The 14639-nt window shown below is 40.0% G+C and overlaps 1 protein-coding gene across 2 annotated transcripts in view; it reads right to left on the reverse strand.

Moving 5' to 3' along the window:
- CLSTN2 (calsyntenin 2) overlaps positions 1–14639 on the reverse strand; it is a 744137-nt gene that overhangs the window by 464138 nt on the left and 265360 nt on the right. The window lies entirely within an intron of this gene.

The following is a 14639-nucleotide window of genomic DNA, read 5'->3' on the forward strand; positions in this document are numbered from 1 at the left end:
CCACTATCTATTCATAGATGTTTCAGAGTTAAAGATTGTTATCAATCAACAAAATAGCAGATTACAACTGCGTACTGGGATTTTTTACCTCAACCTTATCTGATTCGTCATTAGGAATTAGTACTGAACTTTATATACATATATATGGATAAGTACCAAAATATGTGTGAAGATATAGCACGTATTTGAATATTTTCTGATCAATAAAAGACTGAGTCTATCCAAATTGTCTAAATCACCTAGCATTTGAAGTTGTTCTTCAATAATTTGACCAGCTGAATGATACACTATATAGTATACAATTAATACATTTAAAATATGTTTAGTAGTTGAGGTATATCCTCCCAAAACATTGTATTCTTAACTTCCAGTACCTTGGAATGTGACCTTATTTGAAGATAGAGTCTTTATATAGAGGTAATAACGTAAAATGAGGTTATTAGGGTGGGACCTAATCCAAAATGACTGGTGTCCTCATGAAAGGGGGAAATTTGTACACAGAGAGGGGCAGACATACACACAGGGAGATCACCATATGAAGACTGAAGCTGTGCTTCCACACCTGAGGAACTACCGAAAGCTACCAGGGAGACTTTCAGAGCAAGCATGGTCTTGCTGACAATCTGATTTCAGACTTTCGGCCTAGCACTGTGAGACAATAAACCCCTGAAACCTATTTCTGAAGATTGAATCAAACCCAGGGAAGAGAGCCCCTCTGCCTAGAACAGGTCTTAATGTGGCAGCGGGCTCATCCATGCTCACACATTGGCATTCAAACCAGTGCTTCATTATGGACTCTGGAAGAATTACAGCCACTCTGGGCTGTCCCCATGCTCCTCTGCTCTTTTATTAGCCATCAACACAAATGAAATGTAAATAATTTGCAACTGTTGGGAAAAATAATTAATCTTTTTTTCCTTTAATTAAACCCAGGGGCCTATTCATTAGAAATGTGTACAAAAGATATGCCAGGAGCTCACCCAATACTTCAGATTCATGTGCCACCCTGCTCAGTGGCAGACAACAGAATCTAGAGTCATAGTTGCTGGGTTTCAGCCCTGGCTGTCACTTGAGGGCTGATCCCCTGCAAGTCCATTGGCCACTCAGTATCTCAACTCCCTCAGTTGTAAAATGAGGATGATGACACCACCCATAGGGTTGTCATGTCATTCAGGTGTCCTGGGATGGATACATAGCCCCTGACTTTTCACCACTCAGATTCACCCCGGCTCTTTGTGCAGTGACAGCATCTATAGGAAAGGTGCTTTACAGACCCTAATGTTGAGAAGTTGACACTTCTTCCTCATTAGTGAGGCTTTTCCTCTTTATCACTACTACTGTTAGTTGAGTACCTACCACACATTAGGCATTTAAGATACATTCTTTAATCTTCCCAACAACCCCTCTAGATACCCCTTCATATCATCATACAGGTGAGGAACAGAGTCTCAGAGGGGCTTAAATGTTCCATTTTTAGAAAATAAGAAGGTTCATTGCCCTAAAATTTCTTCATTCCTCTCCTACTTTCTAACTTCCTTCAGATCTATCTCAATTTTTGTTTTGTCAACGTCAATAAACATTTGCATCTTGATGACTAACCCAAACAAAATCTCTGCTTTGTGTATAGATCAAATCCTCAGGGTTGCAAATCTGTACATAAAATTGACATTATTTTGATTATGAGGATAAAGTTCATGGCTAATCCAAGTATTGGGCAAGGATTACTTTTCCTTCTTAGAGGTCCAACTGTCAATTCAAGAACATCATTCCTTGTATCCAGACCAGTTGGATTCTTGATTCATTTATTCCATCAAATGGCTGAGTTGTCCTCCATTTTAACTTGCATCATATTTGGAACCAGCCTCCTTTGTATATTTTTGGTGTTCTGAACTTAATGATTTTCTTTTTTTATTTTTGTCAATTAATGAAACACAGGAATTCTTCCCCACATCCTGACAATACTACAGATTTTAATCTTTCCATATATTACTTATCCCTCATTTGTAAAATAGAGACACTTACTTCATTGGAATAGTGTGAAAAACTGCACAATCGTTTAGTCAAAGCTAGTACCCCTGGTACAACGAGGAATTTAAATACTCTTAAGTCCCCCTAGCTCATCTCATGCTCTGAGTGGTTGAGATGTACCTAACACTTCAGAGGTATTTAGCTCAGCTTCATTCACTCAACAAATATCTATGGAGTACTTATAATGCGCAAAAAGAGTCTAAACATTGGCAGTAAAATGGGGACAAAATGTCGCTGAAAAGAGCATTTGACAAAATTCAACATCCATTTATAACTAAAGCCACTAGCAAATAAGGAGTAGAAAGAAACTTACTCAGCTAGAGAATTTTTATAAAAACCTATAGCTAACGTTGTAATGATTAAAGAGTGAATGTTTACCCACTCAGTTTGGAAATGAAAAAGTAAAATTGTTTTTATTCTCAGAGAACATGCTCATCAGTGAAGCAAATTCTATGGAATCTACAAAAGTGCCACTAGAACTAGTATATGAGTTTATGAAAGTCAGAGGATAGAAAGTTGATCTATAAAAATCAATTTGTATTTCTATGTGTTTGAAATAAACAGTTGGAAGTTTAAATTTAAAAATATGAATATTATAGCACCAAAAAACACAAACATTTAGAAATAAGCTTCACAAAATACATGCAAGATCTGTATATTGAAAACACTAAGATATTGCTGAGAGAATTTAATGAAGACCTGGAGAGGTCTTAGTGGTAAGATAGGCAATGTTCACAATTTAGTAAACTTGATGTAGTTAAGATGTAAACTTTGTCCTACTTGATCTGTAAGTGTCAATGCAACCCAAGTCAAAATAATAGTAGAATTTTTAAAACAGATAAGCAGCTAATCCTAAAATTATCATGAAAAAGACCTAATATAGTCAAAACAATTTTGAAAAGAAGAGCAATGTTAGAGGACTTAAACTACTTGATTTTAAAACTTCTTATAAAGCTACTCTAATCAAGACAGTGTGATACTAACATAAAGATAAGAATAGCATTGAAACAAGTATACTATCAAGGATTAAACAGATCACCAGCCCAGGTTGGATGCATGAGACAAGTGCTCAGGGCTGGTGCACTGGGAAGACCCAAAGGGATGGGATAGGGAGGGAGGCGGGAGGGGGGATCGGGATGGGGAACACATGTAAATCCATGGCTGATTCATGTCAATGTATGGCAAAAACCACTACAGTATTGTAAAGTAAATAGCCTCCAACTAATAAAAATAAATGAAAAAAAAATAGACATATAGGTCAAAAGAAAGACTGAAGAGTATAGAAACAGACATACATACATAGGGTCAATTAACTTCTGACAAATGTTCCAAGATAATTCAATGGGGGAGAAGATAATCCTTTCATTAAATGCTGCTTTGGATATCCATAAGCAAAAAAAAAAACCAAAAAAACAAAAAACACCCTTCAATCCTATTTACTACACATCATACACAAAAACTGTCTCTAAATAGATCATAGTCTTAAATATAGGAGCTAAAATTACAAAACCTTTAAAAAAAGTATAGGAAAAAATCCTGAGTATCCTTAGGTTAGGCGAAGATTTATTAGAAGGGACAAAAGCAAGTATGAATTATAAAAGATAAAGTTGATTCATTCAACTTTATAAAAGAACTAGGAGAAAACATTAAATAAGCGTATCTCATAAAGGGCTTGTATCCAAATTTTAAAAAGAACTCATACAAAACAAAGACAAATAATTTGTTTTCAAAAGGGCAAAAATGTGAATACACTTATAACCAGAACAAATACGTAAATAGCAAATAAGAATGAGAAGAGATAGTCAGCATTAATAGCTATCTGAGATATGTAAGCTAAAGCCACTGTGGGATATCACCATGTCACTGCTAGAATGGTTAAAATGAGACTGACAATACCAAGTTGTGATGAAGATGTAAAGCAATTGAATCTCACCCGTTGCTGGTAAGAACGTAAAATAATAAAATCACTTTGAAAACAGTTTAGCAATTTCTTATAAAATGGCTCAGCAACTCCATTCCTAGTATTTACCCAAGAGAAATGAAAACATAAATTACATAAAAACCCTTTCAGGTAAACGTTCATAGACTTTTTGTTCAGAATAGTGCCAAAGTGGAAACTAAAGTGGCCATCAACTAGCAAATGGATAAACAAATTGCAATATATCCATATAGTGGACACCTACTCAGCAGTGAAAAGAAATCAACAACTGATCCAGATGACAAAATAGGTGAATCTCCAAAGTATTTCACTGGTGAAATGAAAGAAGTCAGACACAAAAGACTACATGCTGTGTGATGCCATTCATATGACATTCTAGAAAATGCCAATTGGGACAGATAACAGATCAGTAATTGCTAGAGTCTGCTTGCCAAGGAGTACAAGGAACTTTCTGGGATGATGGAACTATTCTGTATCTCAATTGTGGTGATGGTTACACATCTGTGTGCCTTGTTGAAACTTACCAATATGCATATTTAAAAAGAGTGAAGTGTATTGTGTGTAAATTATACTTCAATAAAAATGGGACAACAACAAAGTCCTTATCCTCAAGGGACTCTCAGAGTAGAAAAGGATCCATGATACCAGGATAGTAAGAGATAGGTAAGAAGAGGAAAAGAAGAGTGCTTTGGAAAAAGAGAGGAGAAGCACTCATCCAACCATGGTAATCCAGAATTAACTCCTGGAGAAAGCAGATTCGAAGTCAAAAGCAGGAGGAATTAAGCAGGGATACAGGATATGGAGGGTCTCAAGCAAAGGAACATTGCATGGGCAAGGACTCAATGGCAAAGCACCTGCTATACCATGGGGAGTGGGTGGAGGGAGGAATATGAATAGTTACATTTGGTTGCAGACTACAGTTTGAGGGGCAAGGCCAGCCAAGAGGCAGGACGGATGGATATCATCTACATCAACTAGGGATTACTGTCTTGCACACAATCATCCAGGAACTGCCTCCAAACTCTGTCTTCAAGCTACACTGGAGAACCATCTCTTTTCCAGAAAGAAGTAATAGATACTGACACTGGTGGCTTGGCCATAATTTCCTATTTAATCTCTTCCCTTTCCTGACAAATGTTTTGCCTTTGTATTTCAATAGACCGAGGCCAGTCAGCACACGCTTTGCTCCATTTGGTTGTAATTTCAGAACTGACTTCTCATCAGTTCTTCATAAGACAATGTCCCTGTTGGCTGTACAACTCCTCTCGAGGTTGAACTCTGTCCTTTCCACAACATTTCAGCCTCTGGAAAATGCCTGCATCTTTGCATCTATATAGAGGAAACACCAGTGTGATATTTCTGCTCCATTTACACAGAAATTAGATCTTGCACCCCCCTCCCCCCACCCGCCATGCGCCCTTAACTAGAGCACAGATGCACCCTGAGAATACTCCTTGGCTCTCATCTCTCTGCTTCCACCTCTGAAACACTGCATTAACACTCAATCCAAGCTCCAGTGCCAAGTGGTTGATGATTCATTCTTTGAATCTTCCTACTTATACCCTACAGTTGACCCTCTGGCCATTGCTAGGCTCCTTGAACCTCAGAACTACAATACTTCCTCCTGGGTAAAAGTGAATTGTGAGTAAAAACACACTATACTGCTTGCAAAATGCTCCAGCGAGGTTAACTACATCCTAGTAAACAGGTCACTCTAATTACACACTGTTCTTTTGCTTCTTCTGTCCAATTTCCCCTCTGACTTCATCCCCTGGTAGAGCTGCCTAGACCAGGGAATTCGTGGGTGGAGTAGGCTGCACCAATTAATTGGATCTTTAAACTTTCATTTAAGAGGCTGAGAAACTATAATGTGTTTGGTAATGGGCACTTTTAAGGTGAAAGTTCATAAGGAGTTGGGGCTGGTGTTCATGTAGTGATCACCCAACCCAACATTTAGAAGGAGCTGGAAAGCTATTAAAATCCAAGAAAGCTAATCAGCCAGGAGACAGAGAATCTGGGAGCCAACATACAGAGAGAAGTACCTTAAGAGTCTGAAGGGGATATACAGGCTGCTCCCCACTCCTGTTCTACAGTCCAGGACCCGCTCATCACACCTTCACTAACTTGCCAGCCTGCTGCAGGGTGTCTGAGGCTGACAAGTGAAGCCTTTCAGTAATTCTTCCCCCAACCATCATTTTTGAAAATTTGTACTAGTTTGAGTGGGTGTCTGTTCTTACAATAAAATGCTTCCTAACTACCATAAATGTCATAGCATTTCAAAAAGTATTTTTATTCCTTGCTTGGGAGTGAGGGTGGGATAGGATCTCTGTCTCAGTGGAAGTAAGCCGCCTAAGGGCAAGTCTGGTCCTGTGCTTCCCTGCCTCAGGTCCATCAGCAGTTCTCCTGCTCTCCAACCACAAGATCATGGAAGCCACCCAAAGACTCTGGCTCCCTCCATGACCCATGGCTTTGCCCTCATGGTATTGACTACCCATCTCCTCCCACTCCTTTCTTCTGGCTCCTGTCTGTTCATCCTCCCAGATGTAACACCAGCCCCACCTCCTCCAGTGGTCCTCCTCTGACCCCTCATCCTGCTGTACTGCCTGCTCTCAGGTTATAGGATTGCTGCATTGCCATTAGCTGGTTCCTTGCCTCTCCTTCCCCCAATTCATGGAGAGGGAGCATCCTAGTCACAATGATGTCCACAGGTCCTGGCACAATGCCCAGCACCTTGACAAATGAAGTCAGCATGCCTTTGCTGTCCCCACATCTCCAACGCCTAAAGCAATTAGCAGCACTTTAGTTCCAATGAGCAAGTATTCTGACATCACCCAAATAGAAAGAGGGTGTGTCTCTCAAAACAGGGTGGAATTTGCCATCACTTAATTAGCGGCAATATATATTTCTTGCTAGAAGTACCAATTAGAGAGTTTTAAATGCAAATCCCATGTGTGTGACTCACACATGGAAAGATTCACAAAAGATGAATCTTAAGTTACACTGTTTTAATTGGGTTGAAAAAGTGAGGAAGAGATGGTTGAGTCATTAATCCTTATCTACTTGATGGCTGCAATCAGTGAGAGTGGACCAGTGCTTTCCTTCCCTTCCTCTCTCCTTTTGATAGGGACAGAGTAAAGGGACAAAGCAGATCATTTAATAGTTAATCTCATTAGAAGATCTAAGTAGAGAAAAAAAAAGTATGGGAAACCCCTATAAGTTAATGATTATTCAAGAAAGCAAGTTTGCTTAACCACAAAACCAAGCAGGCTTGCTTAGCAACAAAACTCTGCAATAGAAGCAAGAGACATGCCCCAAATAGTAAAAAAAAAATGGTGGCATGAGACCCACATCCTGCCCAATAAGCTAGGTTAATGACCCCTAGGATATGCTCTCTGCACACATAAAAAACCAATAATTTATGGAAAACCGACATTTAAAAGTCAAAGACCCTCATTGTACTGAGACCTGAAATAATTTTTTCACAGTGCCATGACAGTCCTGGCTTGATCATGGACCAGGAACAAAACAACTCCTTTATCCAACCTGGGAGAGGAGCTGATGGTGCAAGCATGACATCTACTCAAGAATGAGGAAGAAGGTGGTTTCTTCCCTCTCCCCACTCTTCCTTTGATCATAAAACTGTAGCCCACTAAGTTCTCAGGACATGGCACCCCCTCACTCACCTATAAGCCTCACAAGCATCCTATTCTAATAAGTCACTTCTTATCCATCATCTTGCCTCTCACTGAACTCTTTCTGTGCTGAGACATAAAGGACTGGAGCTCCTCATAGTCCACCTACCCCTGAAAATGCCACCTCATGGTTTCACTTTCCTTCTGTCCATCTTTCCATACATGTATCCACCATTCCTATTTTTCCTTTCTTTCCATCTGTCATTTGCTATCCATAAATACTCAGTTGTTTAGAGTATGGGTTATCTCAAAGTCATGAACTAATTTGCCCCAGCCTGAGGATGACTCATATACCACTATCCCAGTGAATACTGGCATGTGGATCAGGAGAAAGGCTAGCCAGCTCTGTGTGTGTACAGGAGAATTGTAGAATCTCACAAAAGTGAGATTTTTTTCAGTTGTCTCTAAAGAAGCCATCCAAATAAAGCCAATTACCCAAAGGTTGCCCTAAGACAGACCTTGAGATTGGGTTCTGGGCTTAATGCCATAGTCCTGACACTATGTAACTAACAGGTTATCTTAGTCCATTCTTTCAATATTCCTAGACCTCTGCTTGCCCTCCTTTATAAAATGGAGGTAATACCAATCTCACAGGGTTATTGGGAATGTTGACTAAAAACTTATTCACAACTTAAAAGTTCAGAATTATGTTTTATTCTGTAGGAATTTTTAGGACATCAAGCCCAGGAGGCAGCATCTCAAGTAACCCTGAAAGGGACTACCCTCATGATCCAGTGGTTACGACTCTGCACTTCCAGTGTAAGGGATAAGGGTTCAACTCCTAGTTGGGGAACTAAGATTCTCACATGCTATGTGGTGTAGCCAAAAAAATAAAAATACTATCCAGTCAAGTCACCCTGAGAGAATTGTTCTCAGGAGGCAAGGGGGAAAGCCAGGAAACATAGGAGTTTTGCAACAAAGGGCATGTAGTCAGAGCATCAGAAGATTACTCTCAATTAAAGATGATTAATTAAACCACATATCTCAAGTGAAGAAATTTAGCACTCTTCTATGTATAGAAGAATGCAAGAGTCTAGACTCAGTGACACCATTCCTTTGATAGGTACTCAGCTCTCTGGGGCCAGTGTCCTGTGCTTTCTCCTCCTGAGTTTCCCCAGGGAACACCTTAGGGAGGTGGCTGCAGTCTGATAGCTGCTAGATGGCAGCTGCTCTTTCCTTCCTGAGCTTCCGTAGGGCTTGCTGGCTCAAGGTGGAGGGCTGCAGTCGCTGATGATTCTGACATCTTTGTTTACTGATATGGCAGGCAATATTCCATTTATCAGGAAGAAGATAAAACAAGGTGCCAGACCAGAGCTGACTCAGTGGAGATGAGCATTTTCAATGTCCCCAGCAGAGGCCTTTTTGATTCTGAATCTCAATACCCACAGCCTGTCAAGACCCATATGGGACCCAGCATGCCCCCAGACAGGCAATGCCCTAATCACCCAATAAGTCTAGTGGTGGGCTGGGAAGATTAGATTAAGTCTCAGAAGAAGATTGGGAGCCCAATCAAGAAAAAAATCTTTTAGAATAGGAATGTGGCAGGAGGAAGATGCCCCCCAACCCAGAGGTAAGTGGGGTAAGTTCATTCCCTATGGACAGAAACTCCAAAATGTCAATAGCAGGACAATTGAAGGAGAAGGCTGGGCCCTGCTCAGATAAGAGATAAGAGACCACAAATTTCTAATTCTCAAAGTCAAGGAAACCCTCCCAACTAGAAAGTTTCTTGGAGGTCAAAAGGGGAATGATGCCAAGCCTACCTCTTTGGTGGAATCCATCTTGGCTGAGAGGTGCTCTGGTATACATGGGAGGATCCTGAGATATACCATATGTGGACTCAGAACCAGGAAAATAAAAATGATTAGTCAGAGAAAACCCAGAAGAAATGCTGCATACAAGTGAATTAAATTAAATTACCACAAGGGTGAGACTCTGAGTCCACCATGTGTCTATGCAATTTTTCCCTCCAAATAAACATTTTGCTTGTTTCCCTGCTTTCCATCTTCATGAGAATTCTTTTCTGCAAAACTGAAGGGCCAAGGCCTTTTCACTGACCACTGGTCTAATGGCTAAGATTTGGTGCCCTCATCACCCCAACCTGACCTCAGTCTCTAGCTGAGAACCAAAACCCTGCTTCAAGCCACTGCAGAATGAGGCCACCTGAGATCAAGAAGATGGGGGGAAGAGACTGTGAAGGTTTAATGTTCCATCAATTGCTAGAGCCAACTCACTTTTCCACACAAAATGTGTTACCTACTGAACAACATTATCGGACTGAAGTGTGCACTAAATTGTTATATCTATAATTCCCCAAGATTGTTATTACTTCAATATCTCATCCTTCACTGCATTTTAAGCATCTCTAACCCCTAAAACTAGCCTGTAACTTACTGTGGAATTGATGCTACTAAATATAACTGTCTACAACTCTTTCTGTAATTGCCGTTGTCCAACCACAATCACCATGTAACCAATCAGGAATGGCCATTCTGGAGGGCCTACTATGTGCCAAACTTTATAGCTGTGATCTCATTAAATCCTTCCAACTGTCCCTGTGAGGGCTGCAAGGACGCCATTTCATAGATGATGTTATGGAGGCTCAGGAAGCTTCAGGAAATCATATAAGGCCATGGTCTCTAATGGAAGAACTGAGGTTCCCATTCCCTGGGTCATTCCTCTTCCAACCAGAGGTCAATGCAGCAGCACATATTTGTTTCCATTCCAACCCTGGGGGTTGAGTCTTGGATCAAGTGCTCTGAGTGGACACAGAGTTCTCCAGAATAGCCAGAGTTCTCCAGAGACATAGAACCAGTAGGAGACAGAGATCTAGAGATAGATAAAGAGGTAGAGATATACACATACATATACAGATATATACACATGTGCATATATATATACATGTGTATATATGCATGTATGTATATATATGAAAGTGAAGTGAAAGTTGTTCAGTCATGTCTGACTCTTTGTGACCCAATGGATTATACAGTTCATGGAATTCTCCAGGCCAGAATACTGGAGTGGGTAGCCTTTCTCTTCTTCAGGGGATCTTTCCAACCCAGAGATCGAACCCAGGTCTCCCGCATTGTGGGCAGATTCTTTACCAGCTGGGCCACAAGGGAAGCCTATGTATGTGTGTATATGTATATATATAATATATGTATATATACATATAAAGGAATTGGTTCACAAAATTGTGGGAACTGGAAAGTCTGAAATCCATGAGGAAGGCCTTCAGGCTGGAAGCTCAATCAGGAGTTAATGCTACAGTCTTGAGGCAGTCTTGGGCTTCCCTGGTGGCTCAGATGGTAAAGAATCTGCCTGCAGTGTAGGAGACCTGGGTTCAATCCCTGGGTTGGGAAGATCCTCTGGAGAAAGAAATAGCTACCTACTCTAGTATTCTTGCCTGGAGAAGTCCATGAACAGAGGAGCCTGGTGAGCTACAGTCCATGGGTCCCAAAGAAATGGACATGATTGAGCAACTAATACACACACACACACACACACACACACACACACTTGAGGCAGAATGCTCTTAAAGCCTTTCATCTGATTGGATGAGGCCACCCATATTATTGAGGATCATCTCCTCTACTTAAAATCAACTGCCTGTAGACATTAACCACATCTCCAAACTGCCTTCACATCAACACCTAGACGAGTGTTTCATTGAATAACTAGGTATTATCACCCAGCCAAATGGAAACATAAAACAACCATCATACTCACTGAAGAATCTTTTAAAATGTTATATTCAAAATGAGTGAGAAGATTGGATGCAGCAGTGCAAATTCCTTTTAACTTCAGATAAAAACACCAAATTCTTGTTTTTCTATTGGAAAACTAATAAATAAAACCTTTGTGGCTTTTGCTATCAACTTCTTTCTAGAGGGTAGCAAATGTGCGATACATTTTTATTGAAAATTCCATTTCATGCCTTTGATCCCAAGATGTTCAGAACAGTGGATGGCAATTATCTGGTTTACAGTATATTCACTACAAAATGTTCACCTGGTTCTCAGTGCTTCTGAAAGAAAGCACTGGCAGGTCAATTTCACTTCTTATTTATGTGGATGGTTATCTGCATTTCTCCAGCTCTGGCTCCTTCTCAGGAAGTTGTGGAATACCAGAGGTAGAGGATAGGCAAGAAAAGTCTCCTTTCCACCACCACCAAACACACAGTCACCATAAAGCCACAAGCCAAATGCCCTAGGTCACTCTCATGATCAGCCCTGAGTATCACGGTATCTGAGAAGGTGGTCTATTTGTATTCAAATTTAATTATCTGCTCAGCTCAGGCACCACTGACTCAGGGAAGCATTTTCTGACTCCCTGTTCCTCTCCAACCTGAAAAACACTGCCAAACTGAATTAGTTTTCTCCTTGTCCTCCCACAGCCCCCTGCCTATCCCGAGCACATCAACGACTAGACCAGGCTGTAAATACCATTTTGTGTCTTTCCACTACTTGTGGAAAGATACCTGTATCTTTAACCCTAGTACATCAGTTCTTGAAGTATAGCCCAGGAACCCTGAGAGGTCCCTGAGACTCTTTTTGAGATTCACAAGATCAAACCTATTTTCATGCAGTACTAAGATATTATTTGCTGTCTTTTCTTTCACTCTCTCTGCAGTTTTCCAGAGGCTATATAAGAGGTACCATAACAGATTAAATCCAGAAACAGATATGAGAATTTAGCTGTCTTCAAAAAAGCCAGACATTTGCAAAAATGTAAAGCAATGGTACACTCCTCATTATTTAAAAATTTTGGATAATGTCATTCTTTTTTAATAAAAAGTATGCCATTTTCATCAATATGTGATAGGTTTTTAAATTATTTTAACTAAGTTAATAAAGATATATATGTTAGATTTTATTACCTCTAATTACTAATGAAATAAATAGTAATAGGTGTGATCCACAAAAACTAAAGCTCAGGTGATGTTAATGATATTTAAGAATGCTACAGTGGAAACTTCCCTGGGTGGTCCAGTGGTTAAGAATCTGCTTTCCAATGCAGGGGACACTGGTTTGATCCCTGGTGGAGGAACCAAGATCCCACATGCCACAGGGCAACAAAATCAGCACACCCCAACTAGAGAAAGCCCATGTGCTGCAGGCAAGACTCAGTGCAGTCTAAGTTTAAAAATAAATAAATAAATAAAAATAATGTCGCAGTGTTCTGAGACCAAAGAGTTGGCTGTGAGACCTGGCAGTGGACTTCAAACACAGAACTTACTACTCACATAAGAATAAAAGGTGTGAGCAGAGGAACTGAGAGGAGAGAGAACAAAGAGACAGAGTTGAGGGAAGGAAGAAAGAATACCTAAACTTGTCAAGGACAGATTCACATAATCAATTCTTAGATTCAACTTAGTTGGGGGAAAGTCCATTAACATGGTGACAAGATCAATCTTTTCTCTGGTTCTGAAAGACAAGCAACAGGTTGACTCCGCAGTTTGCACACCAATTGTTGCAATGCAATGAAGGTAACAAAGCCTCTGATTTTTCTGGAAAAAAGAAAGAGGAGCATCTTCTCTTGCTGTATGAACTTGAGCACATGCTGTCAAGAGAATAACTGTCTGAAATTACAATCCTTATATCACTTGCAACATGGTTGGAGAAACTGCCATAAAAAGAAACAAACTTCATAAATCATTCCTACAAAAGGTATCAAAGGTTAAACATACCATGATGAATTTCTGAAATAAATCTGGACTCTGAATTTTCAGAGAGTTGGAGAGAGGCAATCATTGTACCTCAATAGAGAAATCATGATCTCAGCAATTTTAGAGGGTAACTCCACTACTAAGGTATCAATTTCTCCTGGAGGTAAGTAGAACAGGTCTTTGGCAACTGGAAGAGTCTGTCAATGTTTAAGGCACCCTTCTCAAAAGAAATGTAAGGGATTTCTGATCTGACAATTTCCAAGTACCCTGAGGACCTGGTATGTGGCAGGTACCCAACAAATGTAATTAAAACATCAATGAATGAGTATGCTCTTAGTATCGATTATCTGCACAAAGACCCAGGTAGCATTCTACATGGAATCATTATTACTTCACAATTATAAATTTTCTTAACCAAGATTTCTAGTTTGAATATATTTACTTCTGAATATGAATAATTTACTTCTTTGATGAACAATGCACAAAAATAGGGGAAAACAACAGAAGGGGAAAGACTAGAGATCTCTTCAGGAAAGCTGGAAATATCAAGGGAACATTTCACCAAAAGATGGGCACAATAAAGGACAGGAATGGTAGAAACCTAGCAGACGTAGACAAGATCAAGAAGAGATAGAGAGAATACACAGAAGAATTGTACAGAAAAGATCTTAATGAAGCAGATAACCATGACGGTGTGGTCAGTCACCCAGAGCCAGACATTCTGGAGTGTGAAGTCAAGTTGGGCCTTAAGAAACACTGCTGTCAATAAAGCTAATGGATTCAATGGAATTCCAGTAGAGCTATTCAAAACTCTAAAAGCTGATGCTATTAAAGTGTTGCATTCAATATGTCAGCAAATCTAGAAGACCCAGCAGTGACCACAGGATACAGGCAAAGGTCAATCCTCATCCAAAGAATGTTCAAACCAAACATTCAAAACTCAAAACAATTGCACTATTCTCTCATACTAGTAACGTCATGTTTACACTTTTGCATGCTAGGCTTCAGTATTACCTGAACCAAGTACTTCCACACGTCCAAGCTGGGTTTAGAAAAGGCAGAGGAACAAGAAATCAAATTGCCAACATTTGCTGAATCATAGAGGATGCAAGGGAATTCCAGAAAACCATCTACCTCTGTTTCATCGACTACGCTATAGCCTTTGACTGTGTGGATCATAACAAACTCTGGAAATCTCTTAAAGAAATAGGAATATCAGACCATCTTACTCCTGAGACACCTGTAGGTAGGTCAAGAAGCAACAGTTAGAATCCTGTATGGAACAACTGATTGGTTTAGGATTGAGAAAGGA

This window comes from Odocoileus virginianus, chromosome 4 (assembly GCF_023699985.2).
Source record: "Odocoileus virginianus isolate 20LAN1187 ecotype Illinois chromosome 4, Ovbor_1.2, whole genome shotgun sequence".
Lineage (NCBI taxonomy): Eukaryota > Metazoa > Chordata > Mammalia > Artiodactyla > Cervidae > Odocoileus > Odocoileus virginianus.